General features: G+C 43.4%; 2 pseudogenes; one reads left to right on the top strand and one right to left on the bottom strand.

The window, feature by feature from the left end:
• The first annotated feature begins 5,964 nt into the window (after positions 1-5,964).
• On the top strand, positions 5,965-7,155 carry LOC143410498 (ribonuclease SLFN12 pseudogene; annotated as a pseudogene).
• Positions 7,156-7,455: 300 nt separating this feature from the next.
• On the bottom strand, positions 7,456-7,849 carry LOC143410064 (small ribosomal subunit protein eS24 pseudogene; annotated as a pseudogene).
• Positions 7,850-8,490: the final 641 nt, after the last annotated feature.

The raw sequence follows: 8,490 nt of genomic DNA on the forward strand, positions 1-8,490 counted from the left end.
TCCCAGATAGGATCCAAAGTGGCACCCGACAGTAGGAGGAGCAAGGTATGCTCCTTGACTTTCGTTCCCCTGGGGTCTCTCCTGTCACTTGGGTCCCACCTTTCTGTGCAGTTCTACTAACCTGCGCTTCTGGCAGAACTCTGAGGCGATCTGTATGCAGTCCTTTTTGATATTCAAGGTAACTAAAGTCTCAGGTCCCAGGTTCAGGTCTCATGGAATTCTCCCTACAGTCCAAAAATTAAAGGCATTTAAAGGAAACAACTTTTTAACCCAGATCCAAGCTGTCAGAGAGGACATTGAGTTTAAAGCCCTAAGGATTTGGTAGGGCTTTTTTGAGAAACAACTATATTATTTTGAAAAAGGAAGAAAATATTTTTAACATATCATCTAAACTGCCTCAAAATAAAGGACATCAGAATAAATGCAGCAAAAGTTGTGCAAGATCATTACAGAAAATTGTATATAACTAAATTGTAAGGCACTGAAGACAATGTAAATGACAGAGCTGTGTTGTGTTCATGGACTGCAAATTGTAATCTCATAAAGATCAGTTGCTTCCTAATTGATCTATACATATTTGCAGCACAATTTGTTGTTACACGCCAATCAATGCTTGTTGCTCAGAGAGAAGTAACTGAAACTTTCATGGCTGAGAAAAATAAGTAAGTGCGAAATTGCAAGGCTTGGAAAGTACTTAGATCAAGGAGAACGTGAAGACAGCACTGCATCCTGGCATCTGGTAGATTATACTTGGGCTTCAGATGTGAGCTACCATTTCCTACTGAGGACTATGCATCAGAACATAATGTTAGTGGAAAAAGGTAGGAAGAGTGCAGAAGATGCACATAGTATTGTTCCAGTTACTATAGGTGTGTGACAAATTCCCCTGGAACTTAGCAATTTAAAATAAACATTTATTTTACTCAGAGATCCTGAGGGTCTGGAAAAGATTCAGAACACAATGTTTCTGCTGCCTTCACTTTTGGCTAGAATGGCTTGACCAATGGGGCTGGAATCACTCAAAGACTCTTTACCTGTGTGTGGTTGATGGTGGAGAAATATCAACAGCTGGGGGGTCCTTAGGTGTCTTCCCTGCGTTGGCACATGCACATTGCGCACCCCACCCAAACTCCTACAGATAAGGACCTTGGGAAAGCTGCACTGTCTTTTAAGACAGCTGCACTGTCTTTTAAAATCAACTCTCAGAAGTGTTGATTCAGCATGGCTGATGCCTGATTCTCTTAGTTTCATGCAAGAAACCAAGATTGGCACATGTTCCAGGGGAGGGAAATTAGATATTGCCTTTTGAGAGATGTCAAAGAACACTGGACAGTTTACAACCAACCCAAGTATGATTCGATTTTTATAAACTGTAGTTTAAAACATATGAAACCAAATCTCATATGTTTTAAAACATGGTGAAACTATAAAGAAAAGCACAGGAATGTGAAATTTGTAAGGTGTCTTACCTCTGAGAGGAGAAAGAATGAGGTATGTTTTGGGAGCAGCACGCAAGGGTTTGTACGTTCCTGTTAGCATTCTCTGTGTAGGTAGGAGTGTGCACACGCTCGTACTTCTGTTCTTCTTTATGCCTTAAATGTACTCTATGAGCGCTGTCTCCTCGATGCTCCAGAGGTCATTAAAACAGGATTTAAAAGTTGCATGAATTTTGTGTACTTGGTGAGCCCCTAGGGAAATGATGTGCCTCCCACCCATTATGTTATGCTAACACTTATTATTTGTCAGTTTACATCTTGGAAATGCTTGTGTGCCCTGGGAAAGTTCCTGCTCTACTATTTTTAAAGTCAATTCCTGAAGAGTTTCTTCACCTCAGTGAAACCATTTCTTATGGCTGTCATGAGGATGAACTAAGATGAAGCACAGCTTTGTGCTCTCAATATCTGTGTTCTGTGAGTGTGAAATGGGATTCCTTCTTGCTTCCTGGGGTAGATGTGCAGCAGGATTCTAGAATCCGACTCCAACAGGCGGCAGCTGAGTCCCAGTGGGCTCTAGTTTCTAAGTGAGAGCAAATCAGACTTGTAAACTCCACAGTAAGTCATTTGAGTATCATTCATTTCAAAAGCTGTGGTTTCTGGTGACAGGTCTTATACAGAGTTAGAGAAACTGTATCACCATCACAGTATTTCCTTAGAGAGCCCAGGAAAACAAGCGGCAGGAAGGCTGTATCCCACCACAGGAGCCATGGAGCCACTCAGAGAAAGGAATAGTCCCAGATGTCCTCAAGATGCTCCTTGCACCTGGAGCCTTAGGCATCTGAATCTGCCCTCACTGGAGCAGTCCTCTCCTAGCCCCTTGGTTGTTTCCTGTTCGTTGAGCTGTTCTCAATCTATCTCTGGAGGCAACAGCAAGGGGACAGCAGTGTCCTTCTGGGAATAGGAGTGTTGAAGTTTGGAAATCTTGAATTACTGCGCTAGAGGCTGGCAATTCTTCTATTTTGGGAGAGGGTGCTGGGGGTTGAACCCAGGGGGCGCTTTACTACTGAGCTCCAAATGCTCCCCGACTCTTTTATTTTTGAGGCAGGGTCTCCCTAAGTTCCTGAAGCTGGCTTTGAATTTGAGATCCTCCAGCCTGCACCTCCAGAGTCGCTGAGATTACACCGCGCGGGGCTACTTCTTCAATTTTGATAAACCAGGGACAATCTCGCTAGAACTCGATAGCATACCGCCGGTGGCTCCACTCCCTTGAGTGTCAGCTGATCACAGTGGGCGGGCTCCGAATATTCATTCATAAGAAAGGCACTTGGAGTGCCAGGGGCCATTTTGGAAGACACCGAAGAAAGGAAGCAGGAAGGGACTCCCCCAGCCGCCCCCAGCCGAAGGCGCGGAGAAGCAGCAGCTTGGCCTTGCCATTTCGCGTGCAGATCAAGGTTCCCCGGGGCAGGGTGCCCCAGTCGCCGGCTTTGTCTTTCTGGAGCCCACGCTCACTTGCCTCACAAGGCTCCTGCTACTAGGTAAGGGTGCGCTAGTAAGTCTGTCTGCTCCATGGGGCCATCTTTGCGCATCTTGTCCCGGGTATCTGGGCGATTGGCTCTGGGGGAGGAGGGGCGCTGGCAGCATCCGGCCGCAGGTGTCTGGAGACCTGCCTCCCCAAACCCGCTGGTTTCTTTCGCTTCTGGGAATCTTGACCACTTGGCTTTTCTACCAAATCTCAACAGGCCATGGAGGCACCTCGAACTCAGACCTCGGGGTACTTACTGGTGCCAGCAGGACTTTGGTCCCTGCTTGGGTGGGGGAGACCTTAAACAGCTTTGGGACAGGGCGCCTGGGGCCTGCGTTTTAGGACCAGGGGAAAGAGAGGCAGGTGCAGAGGGTGCGGGTGAGGCTCCTGTGGTCTCCAGAGTGCCACAGGGTGCCCCTGCTCCTAGAGATCTGAACGTGAGGGGTGTTGAGGAACGTGGTGATATCACTGAAGAACTGCATTCTAGGTCTAGAAAGAGAAAGCAAGCACAGGAAGGCCCTGCCTGAAGTTGAGAAACTACAAGAGGAGAAAGGACAAAGTGCCTTCCAGATGCAATTCAAAGTGGCACCTAAGGGCAAGGAATGTTCCTTGATTTTTGTTCCTGAGGTTTCTCCTGTCACTTGGGTCCCACCTTTCTGTGCAGTTCTACCAACCTGTTCTTCTGGCAGAACTCAAGGGATTGTATGTAGTCCCCTTTGTGACTCGAGGTAACTACAGCACAACCTTTATCCCAAGTTCAGGTCTCATAGAATTTTTCCCCACAGGTAAAGAATTTTAGAGAAAACTAACTTGTGAACCCAGACCCAAGGTCTCACAGAGGATATTGAGTTTAAGGTCCTACTGAATTGGTGCAGTCCCCGTCTCCAGCTTATTTTTTGAAGGCTTGTGTCCCAGGTATATGCCTGAAGAAGTGATTCTGAACCATAAAAATTTGTACCTAGTCTTGGGTGTTGGGCTGAGATTGCTAAGGACCCAGGCCAGCCCATAGGTTCTCCTTAAAGAACCCTCTTCTGCAGCTGCCACTAGTTTCAAGCTCCCCAGTGGTATGAGAATGCTCCTTAGGCATGTTGGGGGTGGTGGGGGGAGGCAGGTGTGATTGATTCCTGTTCCTTTTGCATATGGTGGATAAACCAGAAGTGTCCCAGATAGCAGGGACTGATGCAGAGGGTGCTGGAATAGGGCTGGGAGGAAAGGTGACAGCAGTCTCTTCTCAGAGGCTACAGTATGAGATGAGGGACCATATTCTTCCTGGAAAAGCATAAACCCAAGATGGAGAAGTTCAAATGTGTCACTGAGCAGAAGTGAAACTGATTCCCCTGCTCTCCTTGGGGGGGAGATGGAGAATCTTTTCTGTATGGTCAACAGGAAGGTGACTCATGTTTGAGCTGGCCTGTGTGTAAGAAATTTGGGGTAAAGTGATGGGGTAAAGGACACTAATTATGCCCTAATACTGTGGAGAAAGCTCAGTATGGCAGGAATAGACATGTTTCTCTGCATTTTTTTTTTTTTTTGCCTAATGATGTCACATGACAAAAATTATTGTTTTAAGTTTAAACTGAAATGATTGTGCTTACCTAGCTTCTTGGTTGTTCATCTACCAGGAGTCAAGACTTTTCCTGTAGCCTCACTTTTTCTGGGACCTGTCTGGGCAGGGTGCTATTTTATTATGGGTTTGGAACCATGGTCTTCACTATAGGTGAAGCCCTGTAATCCTCCTCCCCAAGATAAAGTTGCTAAGGAAAAATCGGATAAGATATCATTTGATAATGTATATCCAAGTTCTTAGTATTTCATCCGCTGCCCCAGTAATTCATCTTTCATAAACCACTCACTGTGTGTATATATATTTTATATGCTTACATAATTGTAGTTAACTTAATACCTAAAATACAAGATCTGGTGCAATTCCTGTTTTAGCCTGAACCTTGATTTCTACATGTTCAGGCTGTTTCTTCTCCTCTTTGACTCCGGGTCATCACAATGTGTCATACTCTTGAAAAATCAAAGAGTTGATTTTAAGTATTCTTACCCCCCCCAAAATGACAAGTGTATGAAGTAAATAATATCCTAATTAGCTTAAAGCAGTCATTCCACAACATCCAAATATTTCAAATAACATTTCCTACATTATAAATACATACATTTTAGTTGTAAAATTTAAAAAATGAAAGAAACAAAATGCCACAGCTGTCTTAAATTTGTCCAGAGCTCTAGAGACCAAAATATGTATAAAAATCACTATAGGAAACCAGGAAATAAATATATGAAAAAAATATATATGAATAGCAACAAAAACTAAAAATTATGAAAAGGAACCAAAGAATGTGTTGAGCTAAACAATACAATAAGCAAAATGAATGCTTATTAAAAGAATTCAAGAGCAGAAAGGGGAGATTTAAAAGATCAGTGAACTTGAAGACAAGAGCATTAAAATTATTTAGCCTGCAAAACAACAATAAAAAGGTACAGAGCCTAAGGGTCTAATGGAACACTTTCAAGCAGCTCAATATATCATTATCATTAAAGTTTTCAACTTTAGCAGTATTCCAAATGATCTTAAAGGCACAAGCTAATGGATTAGGAATACACAGACTAAAGCAGACTGCCTTAGAACATTCAGGGTGCTATAACCAATCACCCTTGATGTGGGGGAGGCAGCTTCTAAATAATAGAATATGTGTTATACAATATTAATTATTAGAATGGAGATGTAAGCATGGGTTAAGATTTAGAGAATTAGAAGAGGATGATAGAAAACTACACCTACAAATTTGAAAAATCAGTAAAAGTGTAAGATATTTTAGTCTTAGATGAAAATCTGTTAAAAAAATCATGACTTCTGAGGTGTGCACTTACCGTCCAGTGGGACTTCTGCAGCAGATTTTGCCCCCATTTTTCTCAGAATTCAGAATATGCTCACTCCTCCTTATGCCCCATTCTAATGACTTTGTCTATTTTACAGGAAAGAATTTCAGCTCGAATCACATGGCCACTGTGGACATGAACGTGTGTGGACTTGGAAACTCTACGTGGCAAGCTGAAAAGGTCGCTCCTGGAGTGAAGAATCAGATAGAAATGGAGGATCATCGACTGAGAAAAAGGCAGAATGACTCTCTCTCAGAAGCTATGAGTGCTTTACTGAATTCTGGAGGAAAAGTGAGGAAGCCTGAAATTGAGAGGAAAGAGGATAACAAAGACGGAATAGGACAAGATTTGGACCAATGTTTGCATAATATCCAGTCATGTGCTCAGAATGACCTCGAGTCCATGCAGGATCCTGAGGAAATCCTGAATTTATTGAAACCATGGATTGAGAATAGCTCGGGGATGAGTATTTTCACCTTGCAAACAAATTTGTACCAAAGAAACGTAACACATACAGTTGCCATGAATGCTTCCATTGCACTGGACTTCCTCAGAGAGAGAAGAAGCGGGTCGTATTCAAGATCACAGTTGCACACAAAGAGGGCCCCCGACTATGTACAAGAAGAAATCGACCTAGAAAAGAAGGCTGCTAAACTTTTTAACATGACGGAACCTATACACAAAAAACATTTGGACTTGACTGAATCCACAAACGTTGAGATGAAATTTTTCTCAACAAGAAAGGCGCTACAGCGCATTAAGGAGATTGTCGCTCGATCTGTTTCTGCATTTGAAAATACTGATGGCGGATATTTGTTCGTTGGTTTAAATGCCCAGGAAATAGAAAGAAGTGGTCCTGAAAGAAAGCAGCGTTATTTCTCGAAGATAGAAAGTGAAATCAAAAAGCATATTAGCAGGCTGCCTGTCTATCATTTCTGTAAGGAGAAAGCGAAGATTAATTACTCATGCAAATTCCTAGAAGTCCATGATGAAGGAGGTCTGCATAGATATTTCTGTGCACTCCATGTGGAGAGATTCTGCTGTGCCGTGTTTGCCAAGGAGCCCGTCCTGCTTGTGAAACAGAAACCTGTTTTATATTTGACCGCGGAGGAGTGTATCAAGTACATCATGGATGCCAAGCAAGGTGGAGAAAGGGGGATTAGCAATGAGCATACATTTGGATGGTTGGGAAGTTTTATCATTGTGATTTTTAGCAAGATCAATAGTCCTCAAATGTCAACCTCCATCTTATCAATCTCTAGTGGATCCCATCAGGAGTTCACTATCTCTTGTTTTCCTCTGCCCACTTAGAAGACACATATTACACACAGCAAGCACCTTAGCTCCTGCCAGTAGCCCCATGCTTTGATCATCTTTCCAACACAATGACAGATTTCTCAGCTAATCCACTTAGGAAGAGAAAAGTTTCCCATAGGCTCCCAGTTTTGGAGGTTCCAGTCCAAAGTGGATTGGCCCCATTTCTTTTTGGGACAGCTCATTTTTTTTTGTAAGTTTTTACAGTTTATTAATCCCCATGAAAAATTCACACAATCAACACAGATAAAGTCTTTGCAGAATCTTCACTCCTTTGGCTGTTATCCAATCTCCAGCTCACTTCTTGCCAGTACTAACATTTGCCTCTGCAGTGCCCCCCACCGCCTTTCTTCATTCTGTTCTTGTGTTCCTTGTGCCGTTTTCTTGTTTTCTTACAGTCTGTGTCTTGTCAGTCTATGTTTGGGTTCATTTTTCTTTACATAATCCAAGGAATCATAAAATGGGCCAAAGCCAGTTGTCTTGCCACCTCCAAAATGGTTTGTGAGTCCAAACACAAAGATGACATCTGGTGTGGTCTTGTACTTTCTGGCAAATTTTTTTTTTTTTTTTCAAATTGCTGCTTAGATACTGTTGCCTTCCCAGGGTGATGAACATCAATGACCATTTGTTTCCTCTGAAGTAGTCAGTTGGTCATGAACTTCCTGTTCTGAATAGTCACTGTGTCATTCATGATGGCGGCAGATCCTCAGAAACCCAGGGAGGAAAAGAAGGGGACCGCTCATCTTGGCAGGGAGCAGATGGTGGATGCAATCTGTTCATGTAATGTCGCAGGGAGTGGAAGTGGGGAAAAGGAAGGGTTGAGGGACCCACAATCCTCTGGAAGAGAAAAGAGAGGAAGAGGAAGAGGCTGGGTGCCATAATTCCCTTCAGAGCTGTTCTGAGCTCCCACCAGAGTCGCCTGTGAAGCTCTACTTTCAGCCTGGGGAGCTTTTTCTAAGACCTCCCACTAGGTCTGGCATTCTAATGGCTCCATCACCTCCCAATAGTTTCACTCTGGAGTAAGGCATTCACACCTGGCCCTCTGGGAGATCCTCAAGTTCTAAGCTGGGTCATTCTACTGCAGCCCCACTCCGCCAAGGTTCATGTCCCTCTCACAAAGGAAAATGCATATAATTCATCTGCAAGGGTCCAGAAGTCTTAACTTTTTTAACTGTTGCTCAAAAGTCCAAGTTCAAAGCATGCTCTGAGACTGGACGCCAACTCAGCTGTAAGTCCCAAATTTAAAAGAAAACACAAAAACTGATGACATACTTCCAAGATTCATTGATGTACGGAAACAGCATGAACATTCTGATGGCAAAAGGGAAGAAC

Source organism: Callospermophilus lateralis, chromosome 11, assembly GCF_048772815.1.
Source record: "Callospermophilus lateralis isolate mCalLat2 chromosome 11, mCalLat2.hap1, whole genome shotgun sequence".
NCBI classification, from domain to species: Eukaryota; Metazoa; Chordata; class Mammalia; order Rodentia; family Sciuridae; genus Callospermophilus; species Callospermophilus lateralis.